The sequence below is a fragment of the Carlito syrichta genome, unplaced genomic scaffold (assembly GCF_000164805.1).
Source record: "Carlito syrichta isolate Samal-C Ts95f unplaced genomic scaffold, Tarsius_syrichta-2.0.1 Scaffold303441, whole genome shotgun sequence".
Taxonomy (NCBI): domain Eukaryota; kingdom Metazoa; phylum Chordata; class Mammalia; order Primates; family Tarsiidae; genus Carlito; species Carlito syrichta.
Window position 1 is genome coordinate 4,881 of NW_007247537.1, and position 12,999 is coordinate 17,879.

General features: G+C 44.8%; 1 pseudogene; it reads right to left on the bottom strand.

Moving 5' to 3' along the window:
* Positions 1 to 8,506: 8,506 nt before the first annotated feature.
* Positions 8,507 to 9,325, bottom strand: LOC103260932 (annotated as a pseudogene).
* Positions 9,326 to 12,999: the final 3,674 nt, after the last annotated feature.

The window sequence follows — 12,999 nt, forward strand, 5'->3', positions numbered from 1 at the left end:
AAACAGAATGTGCAGCCTGACATGTCCCTCGACACTGCCATGTCCGTAAGAGGGAATTGGTGGCCTACCGTAGGTGCCTGGGAGGGCTTGCTCAAGCAAGTATGAGCAAGTCAGGGCTCAGAAGGTGATGGGGAAAGGGGAAGATGAGGGATGTCGAAAGGACCAGGTGTCATGGTACAGATCGTGTACGGAAAGGGTGATTGTGGCTGGGTGGATATGGATAGATGGAGAGGTGCATGGACCCCTGGAGCCAGCATGCCGGAGTAGCGTGCTGATAACCAGAGAGCCGAGTAATGCCAAGAATTGCAGCACACAAAGAGATGAAAAAAGAAAAAATGTATTTCAGAAAAGTTCACTTCCCACAGACAGGAAGTGGGCCCATACTCTGGATGAATGTGGCCCTGCAGCACGCCTCCCCCCTCCCAGCCCCAGGTTAAATCCTTTCCCTTGGAGGTGTTGCAATCAGCTAGGCGTGACTGCTGTGACTTCCTTGTTGACCACTTGCGAATGTCTTGGAGACCCTGTGACACTAAGACCCACTAATGTCTGCCCACATTATCACGGCCCCTGGAGAAGGGCGCCATACGGATCCCAGTGTTCCTGTACATTCCTGAATAACATTTCTTAGAGCTAATGGAGGGTGCACTTCCCCTTATCTCCTATGCATTCCCAGTGGGCAACCCCAGGGAATCCTTCACTTCCCTGTAGACAGTGCCCAATCGCTCCCCTTCTGAGGGGTCACAAGTCCTGAGATCTGCATAACTTTTGTAATCACAGGTTTTGTGATTTGCATAGCTTTTGCCTAATTCATGCTGTCTTAGGCCTTGTAAACTCCCTTTACCCTAGGCAAGCTTATTGCCACTTCTGTGGGGCCCTACTGTGAGATACCTCTGATACCTGGCACCAGGAATCTGGGTTTCTGAAAAGACAAAGTCAGCAAAGTTAATTTTTACCTAAAGTATGCATTTCTCCAAAACATAGCCTCTGCTTTCCCATCATTGTGTTAGGCTTTAAGAACAAGATAAAAGAAAGGTTTCCCAGTCTCGGTCTGTCCTTTCATTCCCTACTCCTGCTCTTGGAAATATTCTTATGATCCTGGGAAATGGGGCAAAGATCAATCTTCTGTTACTGCTTCCTGCAGAGGTGGGCCCTAGAGAAGTCCCTAGCTATCTATTTCCAAGGGTACGAACAGGCAACTGAATACTATTGGGATTTAGTAAAACACTGAACTAGAGCACAGGCAAAAATTATTAAGCAAACAATGATGAAAAAGGTTATTTCCCCAAAAACATTGCTGGAAAAGTAAAAGTAATCCTGTACCTTATATGTATCATTAGCTAAAGCCTGTAATTTATTAACGTAAGTTGAAATATTCCCTTGTAAATTATCTATAGTTGTACTTTAACAAGGAAATATAGCCACTTTGACAAAGTCTGAAGAGAGAAAAATTGAGAACATTAGAGACATGCAGCCAGGTTGCAGCTTAAATTGAGAATTTAAAATAAGTAAACATTGGCAAGAGAAAACTGTCCCTTTTGTTTGTATATAGGTCTATTGTACCTTTATAGTGATTGATATGCTAGAGGGTGAAACCCAGGTTACCTTTATGCCAGTGAGATGTGAGATTGATGTTTCTCTAGTTTTGCTGAGAGGAGTGGGATGGTATGGGCCTTCTGACAGGGAAATATTACCTTAAAGTTTAGCAAAAATCATTAGTAGTACCTTGAAAAGAAAGTGAATTTGGTTATCCATCCTATGTTGGATTAGTAATCCTTGTGTCTAGAAAGAGATTTTAAAGTTGTTCGTAATTTGGCACTGAAGAGCACTATAGGTGATCACAAACTTTTCTGTGAGTGAAATCAATTTACCTGCTTTGCAGTCAGTTTGGCAGGGTGCAGGGCAGGTGTGGTTCCTGGGGCTCTTTACCCCTACCCCCCCAGAGACCCTGAATTGAGAACTTTAAGAGTTTAAGTATTAAAATGTGTAGAAGCATAATGCCCTGATACAAAATTACAGTAGTTATGGCAAAAGATACTTATTTAGCCAGAGTGATTGTCCAAAGATTATGAAAATAAAAAACAAAACCTCTCTTTTTTGTAACAAAGACAATGGGGGAGAGCTAGCCGAATTTTTTCTCTTCCTTCTCTGCTCTGTTGTTTAAAGGAGAAAATTCTTTTGGATAAGGCTATATGATTTCAACATGGATGACCAGGAGAAAAAGGCTGACATCTGTGTTAAATAAAGAAAGTAATTTGGGTTCCAGCTCCCTAATATTTACCTGGGGGATTGTTGGGGTGATGGTGAGCCAGTGCCAGGCTGTTTATCAGATTTGCAGGCCTCCATACGTGGCCACCATTAGTGAGCCAAGTGTTCTCTCCTCTCTTCAGTAGAGAGTGCACCTGCTTCCCAGTGGCTTTCTGGCCTGCGTGGTGGACAAGATCCAGGAGGTTAAGGCCTTTTGAGGGCAACTATGCTTTCAGTGCCCCGACAGACTCTCCCCATCAGCAATGGACACCATCCCCTTAGCAGGTGTATTTTTCCCAGGTCTTTGTTGGGCAGTTGGGTTTTGTCACTAATGGTGACTGCCGTTTGGGGTGCATCTTTGGCCCACTGGTTCTGCTGCCATTCACGTTGGCACTGTTTTTTTTTTTTTTTACTTAATATTTTGGTTGAAAAAGAAAAAAATATTGGGAGGCGGAGGTGAGTGGATTGCCTGAGCCCGTGGGTGTGAGACCCGCCTGGGCAACTTGGCGAGACCTCATGTCTACAATAAATCAAAATGAGCTGGGCGCAGTAGCGCATACCCGTAGTTCCAGCTACTTGGAAGGCTGAGTCAAAAGGATCGCCGTACTCCACCTGGTAGAGGCTGCGGTGGCCTGGAGCGGCCACTGCACTCTAGTCTGGGCGACAGAGTGAGACTCCAACTCAAAAAAAAAAAATAAGGACAATAAAGTTGTTAGGGTATGGACGGACAGGGTGAGGGTAGAGAGGCAGAAAGAGACATGCAGCACTGCCAGGGCTGGCAACCCGGAGGTACGCACTGGCAACCCAGAGATCCCAGCAAATGCAAAGAATTGCGACACACAGAGGTGAGAGAAGAAAAGATTTATTTAAGAAAATTTCACCCCCCACAGACAGGGAGTGGGCCTACAGTCTAGATGAGTGTGCCGTGTAGCCCCCAGAGTCCTGGCTTAAATCCTTTTCGTGGAGATGTTGCACGTGACTGCTGTGACTTCCTTGTCGACCACCTGTGGATATCTTGGAGAACCTGTGACACAGAGACCCATTAATGTCTGCCCACATTATCATAGCCCCTAGAGAAGGGTGTGACAAAGATTTTAATTCTCCTGTATCTTCCCCGAACAACATTCCTTGGAGCTAATGGGCTAATGGAGAAAGTACCTCCCCTTATCTCCTAGGCATTCCCAGCAGGTAGCTTCAGGGGATCCTTGGCATCCCTGTAGAAAATGCTCAATTTACTGGAAGATAGAATAACCACCTGCTGTCCCTCTGAGTGGTCATAACTTTTGTAATTACAAGTTTCATGACTTTTACAGTTCTTGACCAGTGTATGATATCTTAGGCCTTGCAAATTCCCTTTACTCTAGGCAAGCTTGATTGACTCTATGAGATACCTGGCACCAGGAAGTCTGTTCCTGAAAAGACAAAGACAGCAAAGTTAATTTTACTTAAAGTGTGCATTTCTCCAAAAGCATAGCTCCTACTTTCTCATCATTGTATTAAGGTTTCAGAAGAAGAGTAAAAAAATGCATTTCCCATTCTCGGCCTGTCCTTTCAAACGTAAAAGCTCCTTTTTAATTGGTTATACGGATGAAACTTTTTAACCATTTCTCTGTTTGAGACAGTCTGATGCAAAATCCTTTAGAGGGAGCAGACCACATGGATGTGTAATGATTTGTCTCTACTTATTTAAAATTATGAACAGGCAAAGTTGTCAAAAACCCTTATAAATGACTAAATTGTAGTCTTAGTTGTTAGGTGTGGACAGTTAGGTGAAAGTGACCGGTTCCCATCCTCACTGTGCACACAGAGTACCTAGTGTTTTATCCGCCCGGCAGGAGAAGTACTAGGCTTTAGTAAAAGTGACTTAACCAGGTGGGAATGGTGTTATTTAGCAGTAATGTGTTAACACATGGTAAAGTTGGAAGAAAAATAGAGTATTTGCATGTTTGGTTTGAAAAACAGATTAAAATTATAATCGATCTTTTTTGTACTTAGTGAACAGGGTTAATTTACATGATCCCTTTAGTTTCCTCTGGGAAGATGGTTGATATAGTCCCAGTTTAGATATAACTTAAGAGAGATTTATTACAGAGAAACAAACAAGCAAGAACAAAAAGAATATCTTTTTGTCAAGGTCCCCCCCACCAGCGGAGACCTGCTAAGCCATGTGGAAACCTGAATGGACTTCCCAAGTACCCATGGGGGTGGGGCCTTCCTGCAGCTAGTAGGGCTGCCCCCAGGGGCTTATCAAGTAGTGGGGGGGAGGGAGGGTCAGAGGCGGGGAAGCTGGGGTCAGGTGCCTTTGCCTTTGGAGCTGGCCACTCCTCCGCAGGTAAAGGTGGAGGGCAAGAAGGAAGAGAAGCTGATGGAAACTGATGGAGAGTGGAGGACCAAAAGCAGATGACAAAAGAGACAGGAGAAGTGAACCAGCTGGGTTAGCAGGAATCGGAGTTGTCAAAGGAATAGGAGAGTATGAAGGAGGTGAAAAATCTTTTGAGGGAGAGGCGGGTGGGTCAGCAGGATCAGTATTCTCTGATGAGCCTATGGGCCATGGGATCTGGGGAGCCAACACAAAAATATAGCCAGAGGAACAGATATCTGGGTGGCGAGCTAACTCATAAAAGGTCTGAATATATGGGATTTCAAGGTATTTGCCATTCCTTTTTAAGTACAAATCAAGCTGCAGAGGGGTGTTAGGAGCTAGAGAGCCACCCTCTGGCCAGGTTTTGTCATGCCCCAGCTTATATTGTGGAATTCCCTGTGCTTGGCCACCAGCTGAAAGGGTCAGCTGGGTCTTTATATAAGGGTCTATTTCCTATACGGAGTGAATTGTGAAGGTGCATAAGAATTTCAATACTCAGACTGGAGGGCTGAACAAGCCTTCCCTTGAGGATTAACCTTGGCCCATATATATAGCTCCCTGTTGTCTACCATTGTATTTCTTCCTCTAAATATTCAAAGAAAATTGGGGGAATAACGAGAGACTCGGTAGACTGAATAAGCAGCAAGAGCTGATGTGTTTGTCACCTTGCCAGCCTTTCTATTTCCTAAGGCTTCGAAGCTGTGCTGGTGTCCTTTGCGGTGAATGACTGACACCCCTGCTGGAAGCTGAGCAGCTTTGATGAGTTGTAAAATTAAGGAGCCTCTCTGGTAGGTGTTCCCTTAGGAATTAGTGTTCCTCACTCTTCTTAAATAGCTGCATGTGAATGTGGGATGTAAAGGCATACTTAGAGATTTTATATATATATTAAGTCTTTTGTATTTGTTCACAGCAAATGACTGAATTAAGGCAATGAACTCTGTCTTTTCTGCAGAAGTACCTGAGGACAGAGGTGCCCTCTGTGGGAAACGAACTCACCTGTCCAAAATCAAAGGATGGACACAGAGATGTGGAGTGCAGCAGAAGCGAGACTTTAAAGACGGTCTTCCAGGATCAGTTGTCTGGTGGGCAGGCACACTGAAGCAGGAAGAATCAGCACTTTTATCCCCAAAAGTCAGGTCCCTCTCCTGGTCCCTCATTGCCGGAATACTGCAGAAGTTACAGGCCTTCCCCTATGATGTCTATGCGACACATTTTGATTGGCTTACAGAATCATTTCATTTGCATGTCCTATAGCCGATTGGCTTACAGAATCACCACTCTGACAGGATCCCGCCAAAAGTTTAAACATGAAGCATGTTGAAGTAAAAAGCCCAAGAAAAGGAAGCCTAAAGAAGTGGGAAGTGAAACAGCGAAAGAGAAGCACAAAGCATTTAGACACCATCTTGAGAAACCAAGGTAAGATAGATTCCAATTTAAAAATAAATGACCATTCTTATTTCGCACAGCTCTCTATAACTTCAGTGGTGGTAGTAATAGCTTGCCACGCTTTCCTTTTCTTTCTTTCTTTCTTTCTTTCTTTCTTTCTTTCTTTCTTTCTTTCTTTCTTTCTTTCTTTCTTTCTCTCTCTCTTTCTTTCCTTCCTTCCTTCTGTGAGTCGAAGTCTCACCCTCTCACCTAGGTTAACTCTGGGCTCAGGTGATCCTTCCTCCTCAGCCTTCCAAGAAGCTGGAATCACCAGCGTATGCCACCACATTTGGCTTTTTTTTTATTATTATTTATTGTAGAGATGAGGTCTTGCCAAGTTGCCCAGGCTTCTCTCTAAACCCTGGATTCAGGCAATCCTCTTGCCTTGGCTTCCCAAAGTGCTGAGATTACAGGTGTGAACCAGTGTATCCAGTCACTTTTCTTTCGCCCTTTAAAATAAACTGCTACCATCTATGTACCACTCATGCTCTGGATCTGTGATGAAAACATCTGTTGAATCTGCTCAGAATGCCCTAGTAACTTCTGAAGTGTCCGGGCACGCATGTTCTATGGGCCTAGGTATGGAAAGTAGAGTGACCAGGTTTAGAGTGTTGGATTTTTGGATAGTAATGTTAGGATCTCCCACCAAGAAAGTCTGGTGTTTGGTAAGGCTGGTGAGAATCCTACGGCACCATTGTTTAAAATATCTATCTGGAGGCCGGGTGCAGTGGTTCAAAGCCTGTAATCACAGCACTTGGGGAGGCTGAGGTGAGAGGATTGTCTGAGTCCAGGGGTTCAAGAGCATCCTGGGCAACTTGGCGAGATCTTCTCTCTACAACAAATCAAATAATAAGCTGAGCTTGGTTGCACAGGCCTGCAGTCCGGCTACTTGGAAGGCTGAGGCTGAAGGATCACCTGAGCCCAGCAGGTGGGCTGCAGTGGCAGTGAGGATGCCACTGTACTTCAGCCTGGGTGACAGAGTGAGATTCTGACTCAAAAAAATAATAAAATATCTAGCTGGTAGTGATGGTTCATGCCTTTAATCCCAGCACTTTAATCCCAGCACTATACAAACATCTTGGTCTATCCAGGTCTCACAGCTGTGTCTGTGTCAAGACATGGCAGTGTCTTGCTGAGAGATGTTCATCATTGTTGTTGCATGTTTTTCTGTGTCATCACTAGAATGCTAGAGCATGAATTAGAGCAACAAAGAAACATTACATTTCTTGTTAAATTTGGCAAGAGTTTGGAAGTGAAATCAGGGACGTGTTGGTCCAAGCTAAGGAGGATAATGCCATGAAGAAAACGGCATTGCACAAATGGATTAGATGTTTTTCTGAGGGGAGAGAAAGCATCACTGATGAAGAGAGGTCAGAACAGTCAGTAACATGCAGAACTGTGGAAAACATTGCAGCAATTGATTGAATTATGTGTCAAAATCATTGGTTGACTGTGAGAGGCATCACAGACCAAATAAACATTGGTAGAGAAATGGGAAAATCTTTCTTTCCTTTTTTTTCTGAGTTGATGTCTAAATCTGCCGCCCAGGCTGGAGTGCAGTGGCATGCTCACAGAAACCGTAACCTCGATCTGCTGGGCTCAGGTGAACCCTCTGCCTCAGTCTTCCAAGTAACTGGGATCACATAACGTGCCACCAACCCCTATTAATTGTTCTAGATTTATCGTACAGTGGAGGTTTCAACAAGTTGCACAGGCTGGTCTCGAACCCTCTGGCAATCCTCTCACCTCAGCTTCCCAAAGTGCTGGGATTTTAGGTATGAGCCACTGTGCCTGGCCTCAGTAACACTTTAAAGACAGGAGAACTAATCCTGACATATACCTCATATTTTTATTTTATTTGTTTTTTTGAGTTGTAGTCTCACTCTGTCACCAGGTGGGAGTGAAGTGGCATGCACTCTCATAGCCTCCCCATTGCAACCTTCTGGGCTCTGGCGATCCTGCTGTCTCAACCTTCCAATTAGCCAGAACTACAGGTGTGTGCTACCACGTACAGATAATTTCTGATTTTTTTTAAAGACAAGGTCTCGTCAAATTACTCAGGCTGGTTTCAAAACCCTGAGCTCAGGCAATCTTCTTGCCTCTCCCTCCCAAAGTGCTTGCTCTACAGGTCTGAGCCACCATGTCCAGCCTCTATTTTAAGAAACTACAGAAAACATATTCCTCCTTAATTCTGATAAAATTAATCTTGTACATTTTAACCACAAATTAATCTATTATTTCTATATTTGTGAGTATATGTATTCATACCAAATGACAAACTTAAACTTTAAAAGGAAATTGTAAGAATACAAAATTCAGAAGATTTTTTTTACAGTAAGAGAGAATACTATGCCTTTCAATTTTACATATAATAATTTTCTCATTATTGTATTAAAATTTGTACCCATAATAATACATGAGGCATTTTATAGGGTTTTATTGTTTATTTATTCATTTAACCATGCTGTGTTATCCTTAATTAGGCAAAGATCTTTTTAACACGTCACAGAGACCATTGCTCTGTTTGGCTGCCAGTCTTTTGTCTTTCTCTTCAACAATGGTGAGGCAGATACCTTTTCCTCAGGGAAGGGAAATGCCTGGTTTGTTGCCTTTGCCAATAACAAAAATGTTGGCGAGCGGAGTGGCAAAGCTGTTGCCGGCGGCACCTTTTACATAAGCCCCATCAAAAGACCCAAGATGTCTTTCTCTGTTGGTGATCACACCGACTCTTCCCAGGTTAGCACCTCCAGTCACCATACACAGTTTACCAGTCACACTTGATGGAATCAGTCATTTCGCCAGTCTCCAAATCCCTCGGACTGGTGTCTTTCAACTTGATGAGGGGATCAGGGCAGCGGAGGGTGCGAGCCTCGTGAGTCACCAGAGGAGGAATTCCTTCTGTGCCCACACAGATCTTTCTCACATTGCACAAGTTGTAATTAGCATCCTCAGGTGTGATATGAACAGCAAGGCGACCCTTGGTGTCACAGATCAGGAGGAAATCCTCTCCAGTCTTGTCAATGCTGATGACATCCATAAACCCAGCAGGGTAGGTTATGTTAGTCTGGACCCTGCCATCGATCTTAATGAGCTGCTACATGCAGGTCTTTTTTACTTAATCTCCAGACAGAGCATACTTAAGTCTGTTTCTATGGAAAATGATGAGAGGGAGATGCTCTCTCAGCTTGCGTGGACCAGTGGATGGAGAGGAACAAACACCCTGGTCAATTTATCCAGCATCCAATGCTTTGGAGCTGCTTCCTGCTTCAGATGCTTCTTGGGACCACGAGCCATGGCTGTCCTGGGTACGGAAAGAGCTTTATAGGGTTTTAAGAAAATAAAATATAGGCCGGGCTCAGTGGCTCAGTCTGTAATCCTAGCACTTTGGGAGGACGAAGCAAGTGGATTGCCTGAGCCCGTGGGTTTGAGACCAGCCTGGGCAACCTGGCAAGACTCCATCTCTACAATAAATAAAAAGTAGCCAGGAGTGGTAGCTCTTACCTGTAGTTCTGGCTACTTGAAAGATCGAGGCTGATGGATCGCCAGAGCCCAGTGGGACTGTGCTGGGATGGTTGTGAGTGTGCCACTGCACTCCAGCCTGGCACACAGAGTGAGACTCAATGCAAAAAAAAAAAAAAATTAGCCAGGCATGGTGGCACACGCCTGTGGTTCTCGCTACTTGGAAGGCTTAGAAGGAAATTGCGCCTGAGTCCAGCAAGTCTATAAGCGTGCCACTGCACTCTAGCCTGGGTGACAGAGTAAGACTGCAACTCAAAAAAAAAAGTCAGAATCAAAATGGAGCTGCTGATTTCAAGCCCTGAGACATGGAGCCAAGGAAGGCCATGAAGGGCGGGCTCTCCCCCCTGAGTGCCTGTTAACGAGAACTGTCATAAAGAACTCTGCAAGTTCTCAGCCTTAGGCCAAGGCACAGCGTCTCACACCTGTAATCCCAGCACTTTGCAAGGCCGAGGTGGGGAAATTATTCTAGCCCAGGAGTTCAAGACCAGCCAGAGCAACATAGCAAAACCTCTCTCTACCAAAAAAAATTTTTTTAGTTATCTTGGTGTGGTGATGCCTGTTGTCTCAGCTACTCAGGAGGCTGCAGTGAGCCGTTATGATGCCACTGCACTCTAGTCTGGGCTACAGTGTGAGACTCTGACTAACAAACAAACAGAAACAACAGACAACCTTGATCGAGGCCATCGACACTGGACACAGAAAATGTTTCTGCAAGGCCATCTGTCCAGTTACTGTGAAACCTTGGCCAAGTGGCATTTAGTTGTTGGTCCTTTTCACCAAGATAGTTGACTCAAAGCAACTATGGGATCTTCCTCATGTTGCCTCTATACTCCTGCATCAGTCTTTTGACTGCGCACAAAGTTCATGGTGGCATCTGCATGCCCATTGAATGGTACTCTAAACAAATCCTTTTCATTTAGAGTCTCACTCTCTGTCTCATTTAAACTTTGAACTGTAATCCTTAGGGTGATCACTTAGAAGACAGCTGTTAGAATATGCAGTTTTTAAAAAGTCAATAATGAAACCAACCAGTAACTCATACCTGTAATCGCAGCTCATTGGGAGGCTGAGGCAGGAGGATGACTTGAGCCCAGCAGTTTGAGGCCCCCTGGGCACCATAGGGAGACCCTGTCTCTAGGGGAAAAAGAGATCAATAAACAAATTAAAATTGGAGAGTAAATTTGTTTAACACAAAATAAATGAGTAATGGTTTAGTCATATGAATATAATAGCAGTAATGGAAGATCAGAGTTAAAACAAATAGCGAAATAACAGATATAAACTCAAAGACATCAACAGTTACATTAATCATAAACAAAATAAACACTCCATACAAATGCAGAGATTGGGCCAGGCACAGCAGCTCAAGCCTGGAATCCCAACACTTTGGGAGGCTGACGTGGGAGGATCACTTGAACCCAGGCAATCAAGGTTACAGTGAGCCATGATTGTGCCGCAGCACTCCAACTGGGCAACAGAGCAAGACCCTGTCTAAAAAACAAAAAAAGCAAAGAAGTGGTTGTCTGTGGCCTCCTATCCTCCCTGACTCCTGGTATTCCCTCCGTTCTGTAGTCCCCTCCCAAATTGCACTAAAGTTGTCATGTGTGACTAGAAGATGGCAGAAGGACAGTACGTCCCTTCTTTTTTGTGCTTTTTGAATTAATGTCTCACGAGGGCAGTGGCACAGGCACAGCTCACTGCAGCCTTGACCTCCTGGGCTCAGGCAATCCTTCTACCTCAGGCTTCTGATTACCTGGACTACAGGTGTATGCCAACACTCCCATCAAATGTTTTTTATTTTTTTCAGAGTCTCGCTGTGTTGTCCAGGCTGGTCTCAAACTCCTGGGCTCAAGCAATCCTCCCACTTCAGCCTCCCAAAGTGCTAGGATTACAAGTGTGAGCCCACCACGTCCAGCCAGTAAGTCACTTTTTGGATTAGGTTACACAAGACACTGCCGCTCCTACCACAGACATCCCCATGGGGAAGGCGGTGACTTCCGGAGTCGTCTTCTTGGGAGTGGCTCTCTAGCCTCAGTGAAGCCTTTAGAACAGGGGTTCAAAACCTTTTCTGCAAAAGGTCACACTGCAAATATGGCAGGCTTTGTGGGTGACACCGTGTGTGCCTCATCACTGAGTTCTACTGATAAAACCTGAAAGCAGCCATGAGATATGACATCCATGCATGAACATGGCTGTGATCCAATAAAACTTTACTTATAGACACTGAAATTTGAATTCCATATAATTCTGAGTATCATGAAACACTATTCTTATGACTTTTTCCCACTATTTTAAAACGTAAAAACACTTTTACATTTCACATCTGTAATCCCAGCACTTTAGGAGGCTGATGCATGGAGATGGCTTTAGCTGCTGAGTTCAAGAACAGCAACATAGCGAGATCCTGTTTCTTTTCTTCCTATTTTTTTTTTTCCTGAGTCAGAGTCTCAATCTGTTGTCCAGGCTGGGGTGCAGTGACACAGTCATGGCCACTGCAGCCTTGACCTGCTGGGAGCAGGTGATCCTTCCTCCTCAGCCTTCCAAGTAGCTGGAACCACAGGTGTGAGCCACCATGCCCGGCTTATTTTATGATTTTCTCGAGAGACGAGGTCTCCCCATGTTGCTGAGGGTGGTCTCGAGCCCCTGAACTCAGGCAGGCCTCTTGCCTCTGCCTGGGAAAGTGCTAGGATTACAGGTGTCAGCCACTGTGCTTGGCTGAGACCCTGTTTCTCCATATCCAAAATTAGCCTGGCATGGTGGCACACGCATAGTTGCAGGAACTCCAGAGGCTGAGGCCAGAGAATCACCTGAGCCCAAGAGTTAAGGCCGAAGTGAGGTATGATCGCACCATCATAGCAATCCAGCCTGGGCAACAGACTCAGTCTCTAAAGGAATAATACATTTTTTTTTAAATAAAAAATTCAAATCATTTTTATAATTTTTTTTTTGAGAGTAAATCTCACTCTGTGGTCCAGGCTGGAATGCAGTGGCACGCTCACGGCTACCTCAGCCTCCACCTGCTGGACTCAGGCGGTCTTTCTGCCTCAGCCTTCCAGGTAGTGAACTCACAGGCGGGAGACACCATCCTGGCTAATTTTTTAATTAATTGTAGAGACGAGGTTTCACCATATTGCCCAGGCTGGTCTCAAAGCCCTAGACTCAGACGATCCTCCCAACTCTGCCTCTCAAAGTGCTAGCATTACTGGCTGAGCCACTGCATCCGGCAAAACGTCAAAAAAAAATTTTTTTTTTTGAGTTGGAGTCTCTCTCTGTGGTCCAGGCTGGAATGTAGTGGCACGCTCACGGCTACCTCAGCCTCCACCTGCTGGGCTCATGCCATCCTTCTGCCTCAGCCTTCCAGGTAGTGGAATCACAGGCACGTGCCACCACACTCGGCTAATTATTATTATTATTATTATTTTTTTTTTTGAGTTGGAGTCTCACTCTGT